Source organism: Oryctolagus cuniculus, chromosome 14 (assembly GCF_051225735.1).
Source record: "Oryctolagus cuniculus isolate XC-2025 breed Fujian yellow rabbit chromosome 14, ASM5122573v1, whole genome shotgun sequence".
NCBI lineage: Eukaryota > Metazoa > Chordata > Mammalia > Lagomorpha > Leporidae > Oryctolagus > Oryctolagus cuniculus.
In genome coordinates this window covers 15,865,549-15,890,520 of record NC_142880.1, presented here as the reverse complement: position 1 = coordinate 15,890,520, position 24,972 = coordinate 15,865,549, and the positions used below count along the sequence as shown (strand labels likewise).

General features: G+C 40.4%; 1 long non-coding RNA gene across 1 annotated transcript in view; it reads left to right on the top strand.

The window, feature by feature from the left end:
• The window catches only part of LOC103349547 (uncharacterized), a 556,187-nt gene that overhangs the window by 197,657 nt on the left and 333,558 nt on the right, over positions 1–24,972 (top strand). The window contains exons 3-5 of the long non-coding RNA XR_016220503.1: positions 15,935–16,005; positions 16,568–16,765; positions 17,603–17,711. This is a non-coding gene — a long non-coding RNA (uncharacterized LOC103349547). The remainder of the gene's footprint in view (positions 1–15,934; positions 16,006–16,567; positions 16,766–17,602; positions 17,712–24,972) is intronic.

The window sequence follows — 24,972 nt, the reverse complement described above, 5'->3', positions numbered from 1 at the left end:
CTGATCTTGGCTCCTGGCATACCTTTGTTATGCCAGCTCTACAGAGGGAGTTGTAACTTTCCGAGTCTTGCTAATTTCTGAATTTACTCAGAGTCCCTGTTAGACCTTTTAATTCTTCTATGCCATTTCAAGTGGTTTCCTGTATCGCATTCCCCTGAACAAATTACCTGGTATGGACAGTTTTCCTAGCTTGACCCCGATTAATAAAGGAGACTCATGGGAGACTGTGAGTCAAAATGTGGGGTACTGTATGTCCTCTGTCTTTTTCATCTGTCATATAATACAGACAAAAGAAGATCTGCTGAAAAGATGCCGCGTTAGCAGATTGCCCAAAGCGAGATAACAGTATGGTGATTAAGAGCAGAATCTCTGGAGCTGTATCTACCTGGGTTCAAACTCGCACCACTTACCAGGTGTGTCACCTTAACACTGTGCAGATGCTTGCTCCATCTCAGTTTTCCCTTTTGCAAATTAGGATTATTCAAAGCATGTATTATTGGGAGGCTTAAAGGAAACAATTTCCTTATTTGGAATACTTTGAGCCAGATGTGTTTTGGAATTAAAATTTTTATTTTAGAAGGGTAAATTGTACATGTACCTTATATTTATTATATAAAATTGCCATAAGCCTTATTGTACAACAAATATAGCTGATTTATCTTCCTTATTATGAGGGTTCTTCAAAAAAAGTTTTTGGAAAATGTGTTACCAAAAAAGTATGCATGGATTTCAAAGTCTTTTGCACCAAAATATAATCATCTTTTCTAAAATAAATTTTTATTTTATTTTAGAAGCAGCGAGAACAAGGAGAGAGAGAGATAAATCACATTTATTGGTTTACTTCTAAATGCCTGCAATAGCCAGTGTTGGACTGGGTTGAAAGTAGGAGTTAGGAACTTGATCTGTGTCTGCCATATGGGAAAGAGTGACCCAACTACTTGAGCCATCACCTGCTGTCCCCCAGGGTGCATATTAGCAGTTAAATGGAATGAGGGGCAGAGCTTAGACATGAACCAAGGTGCTTGGGGATCCAAGTGGCTTAACTCTTATGCCAAATGCCAGCCCTAAACTTATCTTTTTTTTTTTTTTAAGATTTATTTATTTATTTATTTGAAAGTCAGAGTCACACATAGAAGGAGAGGCAGAGAGAGAGAGAGAGAGGACTTCCATCTCCTGGTGCACTCCCCAGATGGCTGCAACTGCCTGAGCTGTGCCGATCCAAAGTCAAGAATCAGCATCATCTTCTGGGTCTCCCATGCAGGTGCAGGCTCCCAAGGACTTGGGCCATCTTTCACTGCTTTCCCAGGGCATAGCAGAGAGCTGGATGGGAAGTGGAGTAGCCGGGACTCAAATAGGTGCCCATATGGCACCACAACACAGTGCTGGCCCCAAAAACTTACTTTTTAATTCCAGCTTCCATGAACTTTTGAAGGAACTCATCTACCATATTTTATATAATCCTCTGATGGAATCTGGAGCACTAATCAGTAATTAGATCTGATTTCTGCCAAATGAGATTGTCAAATTTTGCTGCCAGCTGATTTACAAAAAACTGGTTTTCAAAGGGTTTTGAATTTTAAATGAGAAGTAAGGAAACTATAAGACTGTAATGCAAAGCATTTAAAACAATGTCTGTTACACATGGTAAGCACTTGGGTAACAGACCCTGAAACCTCTTCCATTTTGGCATTGGCTTTTCACCTCCATCCACTTGATTAAGGAGTCCACTCAGGAGGAAGGGCCCTAGGCTTGCTCCAGATTAAATAGATCCAAAATCATGTTACAGCCAATCTTCAATATTTTAAACTTCAGAAATGCCATGTCTCTTGCACTATTTCAATTCAATAGGAAATACCAATAAACATGTGAATTTAGCAAATCGTCTCTTGAGTAGGTAGAAGTCTAGTTTTATTTTGTCAGACAGGAGCATGTAATATGCTGAACACCAATAGCATATCAAATACAAGAACCAAAAAATTATGAGAACATTGGTCTGAATTTTCGTTTTTCCCTGTTTGAGTCACTAAATGGCAATGACTTATTCCCCTAGAAATTCTGGAAGATTCTGTGGGCTGGCTGACCTCAGTCAAACCAGGGAGTCTAATGTACCACCCCAGAGAGCAGCAGCAATTCTGTGAGTTCCTTCAGCTTGGGTGGATTCAGTAGGTTCCATTTGTCTTTGAAATTTGAGCTCTGGAGTAGAAGCAGAATTGACATTTTTGTTATTAAACATTTTAAGATAATATATTAAAAATCTCTTAAAGTATATAAACTCTTTATAAGTGTACAAGTTGAGACCATGTTGGAGTTGGATGCGTTAGCACCTAATGGATTTCTTTTCTATCTTCCCTGACTTGAACCATCACTTCTTCTGCTAATTTTATTAAAGGTTTTGGAAGAACTAACAGCACTTACTCTCACTAGTTAAGTATCATAACACAATTAAGTTCTTTGAGCCAATTCCTGTGTTTGTTCTCTGCAAATTTTCATTTCATAATTTTCTATGACTCTAAAGAAATATTTTTCCTGGTACTGTTCATGGAGACTAGTTCTCCATCTTTGATGATGATAATTGTTCCAGGGGTATGGATGCCTCTCAGCTGAGCCACTGAACTCACCAGGAGACTCAACAGCCTGGGTTTTTGGTGTATCCTCTCACATCAACCGTGCACCAGAACTGGAGTGACAACAATGGAGGTGCAAGAGACCAACTGTGCAAAGCAAATTTGGGGCTCCCTCCTCTAAATCCCAAGCACAGAGGCCAGCCTTCTGCACCCAGACACACAACCTGCCTCTGGTTACTTCTTTGTTGCTCTCACAACTGCCCCTTCACCACCTGTGACCATGGTCTTGTGACCAAGGTCCGTAGCTCCTTGGGCAGTTTCCTTTCCTACTATCTCTGTCCAGCTTACATCTGTGATTGTCTCAATCAGACCATCTGCCTCATTTCAGAGCCTGACTCACTCTGAGGAAAATTTCTTATTTTGAAATTTCTGTTGCCAAAATGCCTTCTGTTAGATTGTCATTCCCACACTTCTGTCATTTATTTATTTATTTATGCAGTACCTTTTTTTTAACTTTCTGATGTGTGTGTGTGTGCGTGTGTGTATCCGTCATATATCAATCTGTCTACCTAGATATAGATAGACACATCTAGATATATATCAATATTGTATGTGTCTACAGATTATATCGCATGTGTACCAGCTATATAAATCTGTCCTAGTCAGCTTGGGCTGCCATGGGCACAGACTGAATGGTTTATACAAGAGACACCTATTTTCCCATACTTCCTGAGGCTAGAAATCCATGATTAAGGTGCCAGGAAGCTCAGGTTCTAGTGAGGAACCCTTCTTGGCTTGGAGGCCAACCATCTCCTTGTGTGCTCACATGACTGCTTTGTACATGTTCAGTGAAAGAGCAAGCTCTCTGATATCTCTTCTTCCAAGGTTACCAATCCCATGATGATGGCCCCACAATCATGACCTCCTGTAAACCTAATTAATTTCCAATTGTCCCATCTCCAAATTAAATCTGAGTTAAGGGTTCAATTCTGAGTTAGGGGTTCAATTCACATTCTGAATTAGGGGTTCAATGTATTGATGTGGAGGTGGGTCACAAACATTTAGCTTTTGTGTGTGTGTGTGTGTGTGTGTAAAATCATTTTGTCCTTTAAAAAGTATTGCTAGAATTAAATGTTTTGAGAAATTATTAGTCTCTTTCTATGTAAACAGAAAGAGTTCAAATATAAATGTAAAACCATTAGAGGAAAAGCAGTCTACACTAATAATGAAGCTGAAGGTAGACACAAAAGCTCAGAAGTACCAAATGCTATTTTGAACTAGTTTCAGGGTCTAAGAATTCCCATAGGAAGTGCCCAAACGAGACAATGCATATGTGAAACACTTTTGCAAAGGCACAAAGTCTTTGAAATGCATTTTTATTATTTGTGTGCTGGATTCTGCTACTTTGCTGTTCCATACCTTGGCCCAGATTCTCATCCCTAAGGGCCAGCAGAGCAGATTCACAAGTCTCCAGGGGGAGGACCTCCAGGGATTCTGTAGGTGGGGGCTGGGGGGCCTGCGGCTGTGCATGAGCTGGGAGGCTGTGGCTGGGACTTCTTGCTGCTTCTGATTCCCACAGCCCAGGGGCAGGAAATCTAAGCACAGTCCACTGGGTTACTCCAAACAATCTGACGTCCCTCAGAGCAAGGCAGCTGGAAGATGGGATGCTTAGGAGGACGTGTCAAAGAGGGCAGCCTGCTTCCAGAATGTAAACCAAGAATCAAACATCTTCAGCCTTTGCAGTTACCTGTTAGAGAAAGTGAACAGAAATAATATCTTTGCAGTCAGGATTAAATGAGATCATGGAGGGAACACATCTGCCCAGTGCTTGGTGCATGGTAAATGCTCAGTGAGTACTATCTGCTCTGAATTTTGTGGTGGTACTGTTACAGTTCTTGCTGAGTTTCAGCCCTGGGTCTGTCACTTACTAGCTTGTGTCTTTGGCACATTTCTTAACTCAATGCTTCAGTTTCCTCATCTGTAAAGTGAGGATAATAATCTTACTTACATGATTATTATGAGGATTAAATAAGCTAACATCTATAGTCTTTGCAAGAGTGCTTCCCATATAGTGCTGTATATATATGTGGTAAATAATTAAAAGCATTATTATCATTACATTTATCAAATTAAAGAAGAATTTCCCTTTCTCTTTACACATGAAATCTAAATCCAAAAAATTTTAAATTCTAGTGAAATAAGTTTTTCAGGGTCAAGGAAATATCCAGCTAACTTCAATATATTTTATTTGAACACAGATGGATTAAATTAAGTCCTTGAATAATTTTATTAATGAAACAACCTCAGTTGTTTAAAACATAAAAATATGGCACTTGATTCACAGAATCAAGATTGTCATAAATATATATATATATTTTTATTTTAAAGGTCTTCGTTCTGCTGGTTCACCCCCTAAATGGCTGCTACGGCCAGCGCGCTGCGCTGATCCGAAGTCAGAAGCCACGTGCCTCCTCCTGGTTTTCCATTTGGGTGCAGGGCCCAAGCACTTGGGCCATCCTCCACTGCCTTCCTGGGCCACAGCAGAGAGCTGGACTGGAAGAGGAGCAACCGGGACAGAACTGGCGCCCCAACTGGGAGTAGAACCACGAGAGCCGGCACTGCAGGCGAAGGATTAGCCTAGTGAGCCGTGGTGCTGGCCTAGATTGTCATAAATATTAACCAATGTATTTATACTTCTGCTGCATAAAGTTTACAGCTAACCTTGAAACATTCAAAAGATTTGCCTCAGCAGAATCTAAAACAATAAAAAAGGACATTGGATTGAGAGAGGCTACATATGCTGAAAACCGAATTATGGAAATTGATATTCAAGCTTCAGGAAGTGAAGTCAAAGTATTCACAGATTGGAAGTTCCATTCCTTACCGTGTGAAGGAAACATGAAATGTAGCTTAGCTGGTGAGATTCTGGCTTCATCCATGGCTGGCTGAGGAGGCAGCTGGGAGGTGGTTCAGGAGGGTGCTTAGTTGTGAATCTCAGAGCAAGGGATCCTAATCTCTTTCTAGACCCAACACTTTTTCAGTGATCTCGTGTAATGTGTGTACTGTTTCTCCTGAACAACACAATATTTATTTAAAAAAATATTTATTTGAAAGCGAACTTGTGAGAGAGATCTTTCATCTGCTGGTTCACTCCCTGAAGAGTCGCAGAAACCAGTTTTCCCTATAGATCTGTTCTCTTCCCTTCTCTGCACTGTTTGTTCTTCGGGTGTGTGAGTTAGGGTAGGGGTGGCAGTGCTGGTCTCCACATGTTGGTTTTCCTGGCTCCTCTTGCTTCTGCATTCTGGCAGTTCAAGAGGAACTTAGGCCAGCTCTCTGCTGTGGCCCGGGAAGGCAGTGGAGGATGGCCCAAGTGCTTGGGCCCTGCACCCCATGGGAGACCAGGAGAAGCACCTGGCTCCTGCCATCGGATCAGTGCGGTGCACCAGCTGCAGGGCGCCGGCCGTGGCGGCCATTGGATGGTAAACCAACAGCAAAGGAAGACCTTTCTCTCTATCTCTCTCACTGTCCACTCTGCTTATCAAAATAAATAAATAAATAAATAAATTAAAAGGTAAGTGTATTTCAGTGCAAAAACTTTTTGATAAGCTGCATAATTTTTTTTAACTTTTATTTAATGAATATAAATTTCCAAAGTACGATTTATGGATTACAATGGCTTCCCCCACATACCGTCCCTCCCACCCACTACCCTCCCCTTTCCCACTCCCTCTCCCCTTCCATTCACATCAAGATTCATTTTCGATTATCTTAATATACAGAAGATCAGCTTAGTATACATTAAGTAAGGATTTCAACAGTTTGCTCTCACACAGAAACATAAAGTGAAAAATAATAGATGATTTTTTTTAAATGATGATGAAATCAGATCAGACTATTGTCATGTTTAATCCCAGTGAGAGTCAAGTTGGGAGTTGATAATTTCTTTTCTTTTTTTTTTTTTTTTTTTTTACAGAGGATCAGTTTAGTATACCTTAAGTAAAGATTTCAACAGTTTGCACCCCCATGAAAACACAAAGTGAAATATATTGTTTGAGTACTCGTTATAGCATTAAATCTCAATACACAGCACATTAAGGACAGAGATCCTACATGAGGAGTAAGTGCACAGTGACTCCTGTTGTTGACTTTACCAATTGACACTCCTGTCTATGGCATCAGTAGTCTCCCTATGCTCCGGTCATGAGTTTCCAAGGCTATGGAAGCCCTCTGAGTTCTCCGATTCTTATCTTGTTTAGACAAGGTCATAGTCAAAGTGGAGGTTCTCTCCTCCCTTCAGAGAAAGGTACCTCCTTCTTTGAAGACCTGTTCTTTCCACTGGGATCTCACTCGCAGAGATCTTTTGCCAGAGTGTCTTGGCTTTCCATGCCTGAAATACTCTCATGGGCTTTTCAGCCAGATCCGAATGCCTTTAGGGCTGATTCTGAGGCCAGAGTGCTATTTAGGACATCCGCCATTCTATGAGTCTGCTGAGTATCTCACTTCCCATGTTGGATCACTCTCCCCTTTATTTATTCCATCGGTTAGTGTTAGCAGGTACTAGACTTGTTTATGTGCTCCCTTTGACTCTTAGTCCTTTCATTATGATCAATTGTGAACTGAAATTGATCACTTGGAATAGTGAGATGGCATTGGTACATGCCACCTTGATGGGATTGAATTGGAATCCCCTGGTATGTTTTTAACTCTACCATTTGGGGCAAGTCAGCTTGAGCATGTCCCAAATTATACATCTCTTCCCTCTCTTATTCCCACTCTTATGTTAAACAGGGATCACATTTCAGTTAATTTTTAACACTTAAGAATAACTGTGTATTAATTACAGAATTAAACCAGTCATATTAAGTAGAACAGACAAAAAAAACTACTAAGAGGGATAATGTATTAAGTTGTTCATTAACAGTCAGGGCTATGCTGATCAAGTCACCATTTCCCATAGTGTCCACTTCACTTCAGGAGGTTTCCTTTTTGGTGTTCAGTCAGTTGTCACCGATCAGGGAGAACATATGGTATTTGTCCCTTTGGGACTGGCTTATTTCACTCAGCATGATGTGTTCCAGATTCCTCCATTTTGTTGCAAATGACTGGATTTCGTTGTTTCTTACTGCGGTATAGTATTCTAAAGAGTACATATCCCATAATTTCTTTATCCAGTCTACCGTTGATGGGCATTTAGGTCGGTTCCAGGTCTTAGCTATTGTGAATTGATAAGCTGCATAATTTTTGACAATGTGCAGTTTTCACAAACTTTTGGAAGACCCTTTGCATGCATGAATTTCAAAAATTTTTGCACCAAAGTAAACTTATCTTTTAATTCAATTTTCCATGAACTTTTTGAAGCCTGCTTGTACTTGGTGGGCCATCAGGAAAGCAGGGCATGTGAGGGGAGAGAGTCCCATTGTGTTTATTGCTACCTTCTACCTCTCTTGCCATGCTCTGGCCTCTTCTGCTTTGCAGCCATTGGGGGTGCCCCCTTCACCGTTTCAGCTTTCGGCAGACTCTCTAAGAGTGTTTTAACCTTGTGCCCTGACAGACTTGAGGCTGGCACTAGCTACCAGGCACTGCTACCAGTCCCTGGATGGCTCGCCCTTCCTTACTGGTTGTTTTAGCTTAGCCCACACCCCTGTAAATAGCCCTTTATTTTGAATGTGCCATCTGTTTCTTTCAGCATCCCGACTGATGCTGCCAATTAGTCTGTGCCAACCGCCATGCTCTGACTTCTACACAAATTATCTCATATTGTACACATATCCCTATGCAGTAGGCTCTAATATTATTCTTATTTTAAAAGAAACTGGTAAAAAGGAGATTTCAAGAGAGCAACTTACCCAAGGGACTATGGCTTGAAAGTGGCAGAGCCAGGAGTCAAACCCAGGTCATCTGAGTCCTGGGCCCACTCTCTTCACCGTGACACTGTTAGTCTTGTGTCCCACTCCCAGACGCAGATTCTGAGACAAAGATTTACAGGTAGGCGGCATCTTTGCAGGTAGTGTTCTCAGGATCAACCCCTGTTAGGGGGTAAAGGCAGGAGGAGGAGCTGACTCGCAGTGCAGTAGTAACGCAAGCCTAAGCTGACCCCATGAGGTGCTCCGGACTGGCTCTCAAATTGGGGGGAAGGGAGCTAGACTTTTCCATCCCAGTATTGACCAGTCACTCAACACATGGCTTTAACCTTGGGCTCTCTCCAGCCAAAGAAAGTCCCAGGAGATACTTTGTTGAGCATGGTGACTGCCAACCCTCCTAGCAGCTGGGAGATGAGGGCCTAGTTCCAGAGAGAAGCCATAGACAGACAGCACAGCTAGCCATCCCTGCCCTTTAGGGAACACATGAAGGCCACGAGTTAGCCGCCGGCTCCAATCAAAGGTCATCTTTGAAAATTTGTACAAGACTCTTCCATGTAGTTGGTTCCCCTGGCCTGTCTGCATGCACTTATGGTGATGATGGTGTAATTTTTGATGTTTTTGGAAAACACTGAAGTAGGAGTCAGGAGACCTGGATTCCAGCCTCTGCCCTGCTACCGACTTTGGTGTGCTTTTGTTCAGATTGCTCAATGTTTCTGGAATCTAGTTGCCCAATTCATAAATTGAGGCACTTTGATGACATGATCTCCAAGGCTACTCTCAGCTGTAAAATTCTATGTCTCTCTTAATTTATTAGCTTTCTAAAAGCCAGAAATAGCAAAAGTAAACACGTTGGAATGCTTTTTAAGTAATGCTGGAGATTATTTCTTGCAACCTCTGGTTAGTGACTTTCTCAAGCTCTCTCAATAAATCATGATGAACCTCATGAAAATTCACACAGCCCCAGTATCACCCAGTGCTCTCTGAAGAGCAGAGATGCGCCTTTCCCCCACCCCACCCCCAGGATGTCTTTATTTGTTCTCTATGAGATTTCAGAATGCTGGACACTTCTCATTCTGTGCTAGCATAGCTCATACAGATATTTTATTTTAAGAATAATTTTTGAAATAATTGCTTTCACAGGGTCATTGTTACAGTTAGAACAGACCCGGTCTTAATTTGCGTAGCTGTATCTTGATCTAAGCAAGAAGGAGTGCAAAATGCCCTTAGCTTGGGCTGGTGAAGTAAAATTGATTCTCAGAGTGTTGAAAGACTAGAGAAGCCAACATACAGCTGAACAAAGACTCAGCAGCCAAGGAGGGAGAGGGGATGTGGAGGACACTGTTTTGAAGAAATACTAAATAAGTCCTCAAAACTATGAACTTTAATTAAAACTAATGTAGTAAATACAGCGACAGAGTGAAAGGTTAAATAATGAGCCAAGTAAATGTAGAAATCTCTACAGATTGATTTTCTTGAGCTGTGACAAATGATTCAATGAAAATGGAAAATAACTATTATTATTGTCAGTCATGTGTGGCCTTGCTTGTATGATTTCCCAACATAAGCCTTATGGTCGAAGCTGCCTGAACCATAAATAAATAAAAAGAGGTACCTTCACTCTGGCTTCCTTACCTGACTCTCGTTAAACCCTATCAGCAACTGTAGAGGGCCAAAGAAGCAATTTCAATAAATATTTCATTACGTGGGAGCCCATTTGCTGGTATTTCAAATAAATAAGTATATTTTCTCACTCAGTGGACCCTAGATGGGAAAACTCTCCAGTTTCCATTTTCATACTTTCTTTTCCTTTCTGAGGAGGTCAGTCATTTTCGTTTTCCAGTGTACAACTCGATTATTTATTGGAGGAAAATGTTTTAAACCAGGAATAGGGAAAAAAAAATCCAACCGAATAATTTATTGAAGACTGTCTCCTGGCAGATTAATCCCTACCACTTGGCCAGGGTTCATTCCAGAGTGATCAGACTGGTCAAGCTTAAATTGTGTGTCCACAAGAAGTTGCATAAATAACCCCAAATACCGTGAACCTCTTTGCACTCGGTCATCTCCACGACCTTCAAAGAAAATGTCAGAAAGGTAGTAAGAAAAAATATAGCTCGCGACGCTTTAGTTATGGTATTTTCTAATAAATTACACCATTTTTGGCTCCTTTCATCTAAACACATTTATCAGTTAAGACACATGCACTTCCTCTGTGTAAGGGTGAAGAAAAAAAATGCCCTTTTCCTTGTGGGTAACCTGGAAGTACAATTAAAAGCATTTTAAGTCACTCTTTGGAGCTGTAATGAGAGCCAGAGGTAGTTCTTAAGTAGTATCTTTATTTTATTTTCTTAATTTTTATTCATCTGTGCATTGCCATGAACTATGGCCCAATTTTAATTGCTCTCTTCCAAAAGAGATGATGTGTGTGTGTGCGTGTGTGTCTGTGTCTGTGTGTGAGTGACCATGTGAATTTCTGAAAAGCTCCCCTTCCATCCTGTTTATCCAAAGGATGGATCTTGATTTACTACTATGGATAGTCAAGAATGGTTTTCGTTAGAGACTTTGCTGGGTCACTTTTTGCTCACCAGTTTCAGTGGAAAACTGAAGTCACATTCTCAGCCAAACTCTTCCATTCTTGAGCTTTCAGTTTTGTCTGGGGATATTTTCCCAGACTAGAGACCATAAAGTTACCTTAACCCTTCTTTCTACTTCCCTTTATCTAGTTTTTTTTATGTCCATCACTCAGTTCAGTAACTTCCTGTTTATTATAAAAACATGGTGGATTTGTAAAACTTAGCCTGGAATTCTAGTATTGCAACTCTGCTGTGTACTAACGATAAGAACTGGCAAGTCTCTAAGCATTTTAGTATGTTTACTTGTAAGATAGTCACATCTAGTTTGCTACCTCAGAGAGTCCTTTGCATTATTTGATGAGTTGGTGTAAACTGTAAGTTGTCGCAGTGCATGAGGGAGAAGCAGCAGGGGCACCGAGTCCGATGGCTGCTTCCTCAGGCACCAGGACATGACACTTCTGCTTCTTGTGTACCATCCTCTTCCATGCCTTTGGCAAACTGGGAGGTTGAGGATGGCCAGCTTGCTGTCACTCAGCCCTGCTCACCACTGCTTTCGCCTGTACCACCACTGCACACCCTTGCTGCCAAAAAGTCCTTTCAGGCTGCAGCAGAATCTAGATATGCCAGGGAATCCACAGTCCTTTAGGGGATCAGAGAGTGGATTCACGTGTACGCAGCCATGTTTGCACAACTGTCTACTGGGGGTCTCAGACATTCCACAGGAGCATCCCACGTGACGGATTTGGTATTTCCTTCTCTTCCTTTTCAGTGTCCCCACCACTATGAACATCACCGCCATTCACTCACTTCTCACCCTCTCTCTTCACCAATACCTAATTAAACACCAATACCTCTTGTGGTCCTTCTCCTAAACACGTTTCAATTCTATTCATTTCCCTTTATTGCCCTGTCCACCTACCCTGTTTTAGGGTATCATCCTCGTCCCTAAATTGTCTGGCAGCCTCTACTCATCCTCTCACCTCCCTCAATTCTGTCTCCATTTTCTAGCCAGAGTTATTACTCTGAAATGCACATCTGATGATGTTATGGTCCTGTTTAAAATGTTTCAGTGGCTTCTAATTACCTACAAGATGCTGGACAGATTCCAGGAATCCTTGCAGTTGTGTGAATATGGTGTGTCCCCTCTCAAACTAATACTGAAATTTGATCCTTAGTACAATATAGAAGGAGATGAGATCAGGTAGGATCTTCAAGCAGGGATTCAAGATCTTCCATCATGAGTGAATTCACCCGTTTATGTGATTAATGGATAAATCGGTTATTTCAAGAGTGGGTCTGCTATGAAGGCCAGTTTGACTATGTCTCTTGTGTTCCCTGTCTGTGATGTCTTGTGCCACCTGGGGACTCTGCTAATAAGAAGGGCATCAGCAGCTGTGGCCCTTGACCTTTGGCCAGAACCATGAGTCAAAATAAATCTCTTTTCCTGATAATTTATTTGATCTGTGGTATTCTGTTATTAGCAAAAGAAAATAGAATAACACAATCCTGTAGTGTCAGATCTCCACTACTCATTCCAACTTTCTTCTCCCCATTCATACTATGTATGAACAGCTCGTAAGCTTGAATGATTACTTTCAGTTTCAAGAAAGTGCTGGGAATACACCTGCATGAGTTTATATTGCCCCTCCTTCTGGTATGGATTCTCCCCCCCCAACCCCCCACTCCATTCCCTGCTCCCCTTGCCTTGCAAATTCCCAATAATTCTTTGGTTTTCAGTTTAGATGTTGCTTCTTCTGAGACCCTGGAGCCTGATTACCTAGGTTTTGTGAACACCTGTGCTTTTGCTATGACAATACTCATCACATCAGTACTTGTCTGCTTGACCACATGTCTTGTCTCTCACTAACACTCCATAAGGGCATAACAGTCAACTCTGTCTGATGGCTTACCACTTTATTTCTAGTATTCAGTACAGTGTCCAGAACACAGAGAACCCTCAATCATTTTTAGAATAAATAGATGAAGAAAATGAGTAGAAACAGGGATATGATTAGATAACCTACCAGGTGTCAGAAGTCCTGTATTCCAATCCTACTTTTTTTTTTGACATGCAGAGTTAGACAGAGAGACAGACAGACAGAAAGGTCTTCCTTTTCTGTTGGTTCACCCCCAAAATGGTCGCCATGGCTGGCGCGCTGCGGCCGGTGCATTGTACCGATCCGAAGCCAGGAGCCAGATGCTTCCTCCTGGTTTCCCATGCAGGTGCAGGGCCCAAGCACTTGGGCCATCCTCCACTGCACTCCTGGGCCACAGCAGAGAGCTGGACTGGAAGAGGAGCAACTGGGACAGAATCTGGCGCCCCAACCAGGACTAGAACCTGGGGTGCCAGAGCTGCAGGTGGAGGATTAGCCGCGGAGCCGGCCCCAATCGTACTTTCTAACTGTGTGATTATGGATGTCACCAAACCTCTCTATAGAACAGAATAATTATACCTGCTTCAGGCTACCTCAAGAGCTATTTTAATAATAGTGTGATATTCACATGAAAACACTTTATAAAACGTATACTATTCTACATATAAAAAGATGTCATTGTGGCACAGCGGGTAAAGTTGCTGCCTGTGATGCCAACAACCAATTTGTTAGTGTCCAACCAGTTAGTGTCTTGGCTTCTCCACTTCTGATCCAACTCCCTGTCAATGGCCTGGGAAAAGCAGCAGAAAATAGCCCAAGTATTTGGGGCCCTGCCACCCTCGTGGGAGACCCAGAAAAAGCTCCTGGCTCCTGACTTTGGCATGGCCCAACCCTGGCTCTTTGGCCATTTAGCAAGTGCACCAGTAGATGGAAGATTCTCTCTCTCTCTCTCTCTCTCTCTCTCTCTGCTTTTTCTGTAAATCTGATTATATCACAAGTTTTGCCTTCACTGACATGTGCCCATGCATATTAACCATTTTAGATTTACTGTTGGAATTGAGCCATTTAAAAATTACTATAAGCAATAGTTAATTGTCACTTCATAGCAGCCTTCTTCCAAGAGTTAATGGTCTAAATGAACAACCATTTATTTAGTTCGTGATTCTGCAGGTTGACAATTTAGGCTGAGTTCAACTACGCAGCTGGTCTCAGTGGGGCTCTGTGGTCAACTCTCAGGTCTGCTGGGGCATCGCTGGTCTGAGTGGTTTCAGATGAACAGCTTGACCCTGTTCCATGTGTTGGCTCATCCTCCAGTAGACTTCTCTGGGCTTGCTCTCGTAGTGGCTCCATGAGAGTCAACAGACCTGTGTAGGACCTCCTGCAGTCTAAGTTTGGAACAGGTACAAGGTGACTTTGTTGTATGTTACTAGACAAAGCAAGTCAAACACAGCCTTTTTGAAATAGGCAGAGAGGTACATTCTACTTGATGGGAAAAACCTCCCAAGATGTTACAAAGCGGTAGAGACATAATGGTGCCCACCATAATCTGTGAAGCACCTTTTAATTTTCAAGTCGCAAATCTGACCATGTCACTTTTAATCTAAAATTATCAGATGGCTCTCTCTTTGCTGTAAAACAAAGTCTAAGCTCATAGCAAAGAGCTCTACGCACTTCTTACATTCGCCACGTCAGGCCCCTTATGTTTTAGAAATAGAAGATTTCTTGTCACCTCAACCACCTGGCAGTGCTATTTCCGGCCTCTGTGGCTCATGCTACTCCCTCTGCCTGGAGCTCTTCTCCCACCTTTTCCTATCTGGATGAACTCCCCCTTCCAATACTAGTAACGACAACAGCACTGATGATGTCCCAGCACTGGCTGCTCTAAATACTTTGCATGTGTATATGCTATCCCTAGGAAGGAGGTACTATTTTTTTTTCATCTCCTTTTTACAGATAAGGGAACTGAGGCACCCAGAAGTTAAGCAACTTGTTCAGAATCACTCTCCTGGAAGTCTGGTTCCAGAACAGGGTTCTGGATTTTGTGTACTTAACCTCATGGCTGCCAACCTTTTAAGACTTAATTCAATTTGGTGTGCTCCTTCATGTATCTTGACATTGTCTGTGTTCAGTGATCTGTTTCAAGGTCAGATGCTTCTTTGAGTTACAAGCCCCGTAAGAGAACAGAACATGTCTTACCTGTGTACCATGAAGTCTGGCACAGAACCATGTCTGTGTTGCCCACTGCACACTTTCCAACATGTGTCTTTTACACCATTAAAAAGCTCTGCTTCTTCTGTTCTTTGGGAGAGGAAAAAAATCAGAGTGAAGACTATTAGTCCTCCCAGCATCTCCAAGAAAGAAGTGACGAGTGGGAAGCTCCATCTCATTTTGCAAACAGGAAATTTAGGCATGTGGAGATGAAATCACCCAGCACCGTGCCAGGATTCTTTTTTGGGTTTTCCGATTCCTAGTTTTGTGTTCTATCTACCAAAAAGTGGTATTTGCCTTTGAAGTGCAGCTGATGGTTGCTTAATTTTCCCCAGAACACGTTAAAAAACATAACAATTAAATTAAATCACCCAAGAGGGACGTTACCTCCCATTGTAAAGTTTGGAGGGAACAAACTTTTGGGGAAACTTCTTTTTCCCCGTGGGTATCATGCTTTCTTCTCTTTCGGCAGAATATATTGTGTCTGATGGAGCAAAAAATTGTTTTTAAGAAACCCTGCACCAATCTGTCTGCCCCAGCTCAGACACATGCTCACACAGAAAATTAAATTCACAGAAATGAGGGGAAATCACGGGAACCAAAGGACCATGTCTGCTGTTTCCCAGTGTACTTACTGGCCTGCTGGCTGACAGGTGATGAGGGGAACGCACTGGTTGAAATACAGCTAATTTTTCATGTCTTTTTGTTTATTTCATCAAAGCCTCCAGAGAAAGTAAACATTATGCATCTTTCACCGACCTGGTTTGAATCGGTGAGAAGCTTTATTAGAACTTGACGGTTAAAACAGGTTGTTTTTTTTTTTTTTTTTTTTTTTTTTTTTTTTTTTCCCCCAGCTCGAGTTTCACGACTACCATTTGCTTCATTAACAGCAGTAACTTCTTGGGGATAAAGCTTGCTTGAAATGGTAAGTACTGAGCTGAAGTGGGGAGCAAAGGAGAAATAAAAGAAGAGCTTAAGAAATAGTGCCATTCAAACACACTCGTGGGGGAAGAGGGCTCTCTCTACGCATAGTTTTGTTTGTGTTTGTTTGTTTTGCATTTGACTTGGATTCTGTCATTACCTACATCAACATCTTGAACCCTTACCATCAGCTGTCCTCCACATTTTACTCTGATCCGACCTTTGAATTGTTGTTCATACGAAAAGCTGTTGTGTGTGACTTTGGTTCCATTAGTGAATTACCGATTTTACAGCCTTTCCTGGGTTTATTTCTCTTTAAACTTCATTAGCCAATCTACCCGTGCACTCGAGTACTGGGTTATAAGCTTTGTGGGAGCGGAACTTTGGCATGTCTTGTAAACCAGGCACTTAATAAGCGTTGGATGAGGATAATGAAGATGCGCCTGCAGATGTTGACCTTTCCCGGTAATCTCTTTTCCTTGAAATGATTGTATTTGCCTCAGTGACTCAACCATTTCCTTTAAAAAAATATGCTATTTTGTTTTATTTTATTTTGCTTTCTCGAGGAGGACCAAACACCTTCCAGACTTTGTCATTTTCTACTCCTGAGTTAAGAGTTGGAGACACTGGAAGCCAAGACCCTCCGGCCGCCATGTGCCAATACGAAGCTGCGGATGAACCGGCAATTAAAACTTGCAAACTCCTCGGCTCTGTCTCGGAGGCTTCCGCCCGATCTCTTCTCACCTCTATTCTCAGAATGGCTGGTTTGTTATGAAACTAATTCTTTTCTAGGCCAAGTTTCCTTTGAACAGGGTGCAAAGGCATATGATCCTGTGGATTAGAAGTGGGTTGTCATCAAAATGATATAGCTCTGTTCTTCTCTGTTCCTTTCTTGGAATCGCTGAGAACAGACTTGCGAAGAGAAAAACTTGTTGGCGTTTCGGAGCTGCCAGGTTTTAGAGAGCCCAATTATGTCTTTTTTGAACTAGCATTTCTTTAATAGAGTTTAATTTAAAAATGTTTTTTTTTTTCATTTTTTGACATTTCTTGTAGTTTTTAATTTGAAAAGATGAAGATATGTTTACTCACGCGGAAAATAGAAAGGGGCTGTATATGAATAAGCGGGGTCATTTGACCATTTAGAATGACCACTGAGTGGCTACCAAATGGCCCCTATGCCCCGCACAGTGCCTCAGCCCCTAAAATGCCCAGTGCCCCTGTTGTCTGTGGCTTTGCTTTCACTCACTGCGGTTCTGCCCGAGTAAGGGCTCTGTTCACAGCACGACATCTGTTGCATTACCTTCTTGATCCACCACCCAGAAATTCCCTCTGGAAGCCCCACCCCTGCTCTGTTTTGGAGGAGCTGAATCCCCTGAGTTAGAGGAGTCTGCCAGGAAGGGCAGTCGGGCTTTCTGGCCAGGGGAATCAGTGCGGGCATGGGTATGCAGCCTAATGGAAGCCATGTGAAGAGACTACTGCTGTGGATTAAAAAATACATCACTTAGAGAAGTGTTTGATTTTTTCACAGGAGCTGCCAGACTTTGGGGTTGTTGGTGAGAGGGTGTGATGTTTGTGATCACAACCTTCATTTTCTTTCACAGAAGACTGGAACTGAGGAGGCCACTGAATGAGACAAAGAGAAAAAAGCTGGACCGTTAGTGACATCCTTTGAATACTGCATCAAGCCACACCTGAACTTGTTGCTATCTGGTATGCGTGTTATAACTACTAGTCACTTGATTATCATCTGTTTGGACTGAACTCTAAATACCATTGCCTTTTCAGCTCCAGAGAGTGCCATAGTGTTGCCTGAAGCTTGCAGGCCTGCACCACTGCCTCACTTCTCCCTCTACCCAGGACTGCTTTTCTCTTACACGGAGGTTGAGCCCAAGGGCACAGGATAACAAGAATACTGCACAGGAAACTCTATAATATTCTTCCTGGAGAACCCAAAACCATGACAGAGATGGCTGTTTTTTGGATTTTCCATGGGTTTACCTCCAATCACAATAAAACAAAACAGAAGAATTGTATTGCCCTTTAATTTCCTAAAGTTCTGGAAATTCATCTGTTAGATTTTTTTTTTTAAGATTTATTTATTTGAAAGACAGTTACAGGAGGTAGAGACAGAGAGAGAGGTCTTCCATCTGCTGGTTCACTCCCTAGATGGCCGCAACGGCTGGAGCTGCACCAATCCGAAGCTAGGAGCCAGGATCTTCCTCCGGGTCTCCCAGACAGGTGCAGGGGCCCAAGGAGTTGGACCATTGTCTATTGCTTTTCCAGGCCATAGTGGAGAGTCCGATCGAAAGAGGAACAGCTGGGACTAGAACTGGCGTCCATATGGGATGGCCAGTGCTTCAGGCAAGGGCTTTAACCCTCTGCACCACAGCACCACCCCCATCTGTTAGATTTTGCTGTACGATCTAACAGTTAATAGGGAAGTCTGAATTATGTCAGTAGGGGATAGGAGGGAGAGGAAACCCAGGAAGGTTCCTGTCTTCTAGGATCTCTAATCAAATTTAAGGTTTGTTTTTTTATTTCTGACATATTTATGTACACATGAAACCATCACCATAATCAAGATATTTTGTAGCATGGATTTCAAATTTATTTTGCATAAAAATGAATTTATCCTTTAATATAATTTTCCATGTTCTTTCTGAAGCCTTCTTCTATATTTGGCTTTAAGAAGTTGCCAACTGTTTTTCCAAAGTGGTTGCATCATTTTACATCCTTACTGGCAGTGTTTGAGAGTTCCAGTTGCTCCACATTATCACTGATCCATGGTATGGTCTATTGAATGTTAACAACTCTGTAGGTAACTGGTGGTTTCTCATTGGTTTTAATTCATCTTTCGCTAAAGGTTAATGATGTTGAGCATCTTTTCATGTGATTTCTTGCCATATATACATCTTTGGTGAAACAGCTGTTTTGATATTTTGTCCATCATATAATTTTTTATTTATCAACTTTTAAGAGTTTTTAAAATTAATAAGATTTTCTGCATGCAAGTATCTTTAGCAAATGGTTTGCAAATATTTTCTTCAAATCTGTGGCTTGTCTTTTCAGTCTCTTCTTGTAACAGTATATTTGAAAAGTAAGTTTTTTTATTTTGGTTAAATTCTATTTACTAACTTTTTTATTTTATAGATTGTGCTATTGGTGTCATAGCTAAAAAAATCTTTACATAACCCAAAGCCACAAAGATTATTTTCCTATGTTTTCATGTAGAAATTTTATAGTTCTTGATTTTTACATTGAGGTCTATGATTCATTTATTTTAAAAAATTTTATATGATCCACTTTGAGTTAATTTTTGTGTATGGTGCAAGATATGGATTAAAATTCATTTTATTTTTTGCATATGGCTATCCAAGTGTTCCAGCACCATGTGTTGAAATCGCTCATCTAATTTTAAAATATGGAACACATAATTCCAGTGTGGTCCATAGACTATCTCAACATAATCACTCCTAGTGCTTGTTAAAAATGTAAATTCCTAGGTCACACACCAGCCTTCTGAATTAAAATCTTATAATACGTATCCTAGGAGATCTTTGTGAATACTGAACTTTAGTAACAATTGTCATAATGTCATTATCACCCATTAACACTTTCTATCAGATCAGTACTGTTTCCATCAAACGTAAATTGAAAAGTATGGCAAAAATTCACCTGTTTGTGGAAAAACTTTCAAACTTGAAAAGCTATGAGAAAGTTCCAAAGTAGAAAAATAATAGAATGAGCAACTATACAAAGTCTTTTAAAAAGTCAAAGATCAATACGTACTTTTACCAACATAAGAGGAATACTCATAAAGTTCATGGAAAATGTATAATGAAAAACTGCATGGCTTTCAATTTTTTTGCATCAACATTTATCTTTTAATTCCATTTCCCCACAAACTCTTTGAAGTACCCTTGTAAATATAAAAAACTTCTAAACAGCAACCAAAAAAAATGATTTAAAAATAAGAGAAGTAATAATCTGGGAAATATTTTTGAATGAGATAGGTGAATAATTTTAATCTATAAAGACATGAAATAATTTCAAATGAATAAATAAACTAAATAAGGGATACATGTATTAGGACAAAGGATACACAATACAGCCTTGAGATTTATATGGAGATAGTATTTCTTATTCAGTAAGATTACTTTACCAATAAATTTTACAAGGATAGAGAAATGCGTATGATGAGTACAAAATTGTTATTTCCTATGTATGTACATAAAACAAGGTTAGGTTAGGAAAAACACCTGAAAGCAAACATAGATGGTCCCTGAATCTTGACGTTTCCATGGAATGATTTTTTGCCTTGGCATCAGTGCAACAGGGTAACCCTACAACCATCCTGTATTTCACTTTTTATAGGAGAGCAATATTCAATAAATCATGTGAAATATTCAATACTTTATAACAAGCTTTGTGTCCAATGATATTGACCAACTACAGGCTCATAATGTAAATGTTCTGAGCACATTTAAGGTAGACCAGGCCAATATATGACATTTAGAAGGGTAGGTAAACTAAATGTACTTTTTTTTTTTTTTTTTTTTGGACAGGCAAAGTGGATAGTGAGAGAGAGAGACAGAGAGAAAGGTCTTCCTTTTTGCCGTTGGTTCACCCTCCAATGGCCACCGCTGCGGCCGGTGTGCTGCGGCCGGCGCACTGCGCTGATCCGAAGGCAGGAGCCAGGTGCTTCTCCTGGTCTCCCATGGGGTGCAGGGCCCAAGCACTTGGGCCATCCTCCACTGCCTTCCCGGGCCACAGCAGAGAGCTGGCCTGGAAGAGGGGCAACCGGGAAAGAATCCGGCACGCCGTCCGGGACTAGAACCCGGTGTGCCGGCGCTGCTAGGTGGAGGATTAGCCTAGTGAGCCGCGGCACTGGCCTAAATGTACTTTCAACTTAGGATATTTTCGATTTATGATGGGGTTCATAATCTAATGTCTGGGTCACAGTCTGTCTTCTTGATCAGGTGTGGATGCTGATCAAGTCAGAAGAGACTTCTTTCTTGACTGAAAAATGAGTGCAATGTAGAGGGAATTGGTTAAAGCACTTTCTGCTCATCCACAGTCAGCCAGTGTACAAAATGTCTCTTTGCTCAAGAACTGGAAAGCGCGTGTGGTGTCATCCCTCTACCACAGTTCAGAAACCAAATCTAAGATATCTCAGCAGATTGGAAATCCACTCGTGTTTTCCGGGTTTGTACTTCTGAACTGAAATTGAACTCTGGCACTTTTCATTCCCAGGACATTAGAACAATGCAACTTTTTGTTTTGAAGAAGAATGTCTTTAAAAGTCTCATAAATGAGTCTTGCCTGTTCTTGGGTATCAAATAGCTCTAGAAAATCCAGTGCCTAAATTTTGTGTAATTGTGAATAAGTAAGTTTTTGTAGATTTTATACCTCAGATTACACACAATTCCAGAAATAATAAGAATGTACTTATGGTTTTAAAATATAGTGTTAGAAAGCACATCAAGGATTGCAAAAAAAAAATATTAAAAGGCACAGATTATGATCCTGGACAGCACATGAATTAATCTAAACAGTCAATTAAGTTGTCCAGTAAAGCTGAAGAGATCTCTGAAGTAAAATAAAATTACGGGAAGGAATTTGTAAATGCTTGTTCTTTGAGTGGTTTTATACTTGTAAGTTCCAGATACTATAGATCAGAATTTTCATGCAGTCTTCATTTGTGATCAGTACTGAAATAATTATCTTCAAAACAAATGTGAGAAGCAGGCATTGAGTGTATTGGTTAAGGTGTCACTAGGGATACTGCTCCCTGTATCAGAGTCCCAGCTCAGCTCCCGATTCCAAATTCCTGCTCATACGTATTTGGGAGGCAATTGGTGACAACTTGAGTGGTTAGGTCTCTGATATCTGCATAGGGGACCTTGACTGAATTCCTGGCTCCAGTCTTCCGCCTGGCCCAGCCTGGCTGATTCCAGAATTTGGATAATTAACTAGCAGATGGGAGATTTCTCTCTGTCTCTTTATATTGCTCTTTCAGATAAGTAAAATAAGGAATTTAGAAAAACAACTGTTCAGTATCCAATGTATGCAGAAATGCCTTATAGAATAAACTAAGTAAAATAAATTTGTGTAAAAAAGTTTTCCTATAGCTTGTCAAGAAAATAGTACAGAGTGACTATGGGCTATACAAGTTAGGCAACTTCACTAAAATAGCAACAGGCAAGTGTTTCTTAAGGAAACCCAGAGGTTATTTAAAAAATACATTAAGAGTTGATCCAAGTTATTGTCACTATTTTTATGGAGTCTCATTTCAGAATCAAGAATTGAAACATGTAGCATGATTATTGTGATCCTATTTAAAGGAAGAACAAAATTCCAATATCTTAAATAAGAAAAGGATCAGACAAATAACCTTTACATTCTAGAATACCTTCATATATGATTAGATTTCTCTGATGTGGAAAAAAATCACACATTGTTTTTTCACTTACCTGTGTGTATTAGTGTGAAGTGTGCTAAAAAGTAGAACAGGAAAAAGATTAAAAGGTAGGATTATCAATGTAGCATTAACCTCTGGATCCCAGTTCACCTGCAGAAGATGTCATCCTCAAATTTCCAGGCCTGTAGGTCTTAATTATGTCATATACTTTCTTTTTTTATGTCATATACTTTCTACTGAACCTGTTGAATGGTTGAGTAAGTCTCCTATCTGAGTGTCTTTAGAAAGTTCATGGAAAATGCACATTACATTTTCATTCCATTTTTCCATGAACATTTTGAAGTTCCCTCATTTTAAATATCATAAGTGTATATGACATATTCTGCAGTGATAATGTTCTATTTTGTGGGGAGGAGTTGTCTATAGATTATATTGTCAGTGTCTTGAGACAGCTTTGCTGATCTCTTTATCAAGACAAGTTTGCTTTGGGGCAGATCTAAAATATTTAGATTCTGTTTCTTAGCTCATTTGTTCTGTCCCTTCTTAGATTCTATACTAAGATGAGCGTTATGGCTGAAAACTCCCCATTTGATACTCAAGGGAACATTGTTCAGTTGGCAATATGTGATCTATAATTTTGGGAAATCTGTACAATTCTTCCTCAAATGAGTTTAATTGGCCTGGTTCAATAGGCTTGAGAATGATATGGTCTGAATTGTGCTTATTTATTTAGTGAATGTCAAAGTGACCACTCCTAGAACCGTGTCTGGAAATAATCTGTTGGAAAAGATTCCTAAACTTTCAACCATGCTGTTCCTCATAGAAAAATTTCCTGGATTCTGTTAAAAAATTGGTTACCTGATAAGAAGAAAAGTACATCCTTCCTTTACAAATTGAGAGACATTTATTGAATGCTAGCCTTGTGTCAGGTACTGTATTAATAGAAAAATAGAAAATGAGACTAAGACAGTTTCCACCCATGACTACACTACTTTATATTTGGCAGCATGAAATTGTGTTACCTTGTGTCATCCTTACTGGGACTCCATGAGGTAGATATCATTTCCCCCATTTTACAGATGAGAAAACGGAATTAGAAGTGTCACTTGCCTACATCCGAGGCTATAACCTAGGTGGTCTTTGAACCCTAGCTACTGTTCTTTTGATTATTCAAAGGCATACGTTTTCTCTAATATTTTCATTGGAGATACACCATGTAACTATTTTCATGTAACTCTCTAGTCCAAAGTAAGAATTTCAATAGATTGTCTAAATCTTGCTGGCCATTTCAATACCACAGGAGCAGGAAATTATCCAATTCATGAGAAAATTCATGCACCTGTGGATGTCATCTTTTGTGCCAGATGAATAGGTGAGGTTGGATTTGATTTGCTCCATGACTAAACTTTAAAATTGGGATTTAAAATGGATATGTAATCTCACTCTGGTTCCATTTCCCCTGTAATGCTGCCTAATGGTTATGCACATCTCAGAAACGTATTTAAAGTAATAACGTGTCCCTTTATCCAATAACATCAAACCAAGATCTTTTCTGTTCACTTTTGCTGGACCTCTAACCTTTAAAGGCGAGTCCAGCAGCTGTGGAACGCCTGATCTTATTTTCTGCCCCCGGCAAGACTTTTTCAAGTTCATCTTTTTTCCCTTCTCTCAAAATCTGATGAAAAATGAAATGTCAGGAAAACAAGCTCTCAGGCTAAAAAACTTGTGTCTGTCTCTGTGACAGATGTCAGTTTGAAAGGTTTCAGGTCACCTGTCAGAAGTGCGCCTGTGTGATCTGTACTCACATCGACTTGACCTCACACCAACGTGCAGTTCTGCTTTTAAAAATATCCTTGAAAAAAATTAAATGATTTCAAGTCACAGCCTTTTCCACTATCTTTTAACTCTGATTAATGAGACAAAGGAAGGAGGTGGGGGGAGGGAAGAGAGAGAGCTAGAGAGAGAGAGGGAGAGAGAGAAAGACTTTTTAAAAAGGACAGCTTGACCTTTGGGTGCCCCTGGCAATGAACCAATCAGCATTCTTGTAATCCAAACACAGATGCCTGGAGCTAAACAAATCCTATACTTGTGAACAAGAATTCAGTTTGCTGTCAAAATACTGAGAGGATCAGCACAGTGCGGCTTTAACAAAATATCATGAATTAAAGTTTAAATGTTTGTGATTAATCGAAAAGAACTAATATTTAACAACATCATGTCTCATTAGTGGCTCAATTTAGTAACAAATATTTCCAGCAAGAATCCATATGTTTTTGAAAAGTCCTGTATCCAAAATCCATCCTGGATACAACTCCCTAATATTTCTTGCCAGAAACTCTGCTGATATTATTGTACAAGTCAGTAGTTTGTAATGACTAATTAATGGGGTTGAACTCTGTTCTCTTTCAGGACTAGTTACACAATGTTTGAATTATTTATCACAGTGATTAAAAAATGTTTCTTTTCCTTTTTTTAAATGAACTTTTATCAGAGCCCAGACAATTTAAGAATAATAATAATAATAATAAAAACTCATGAATTTTGTTTCAT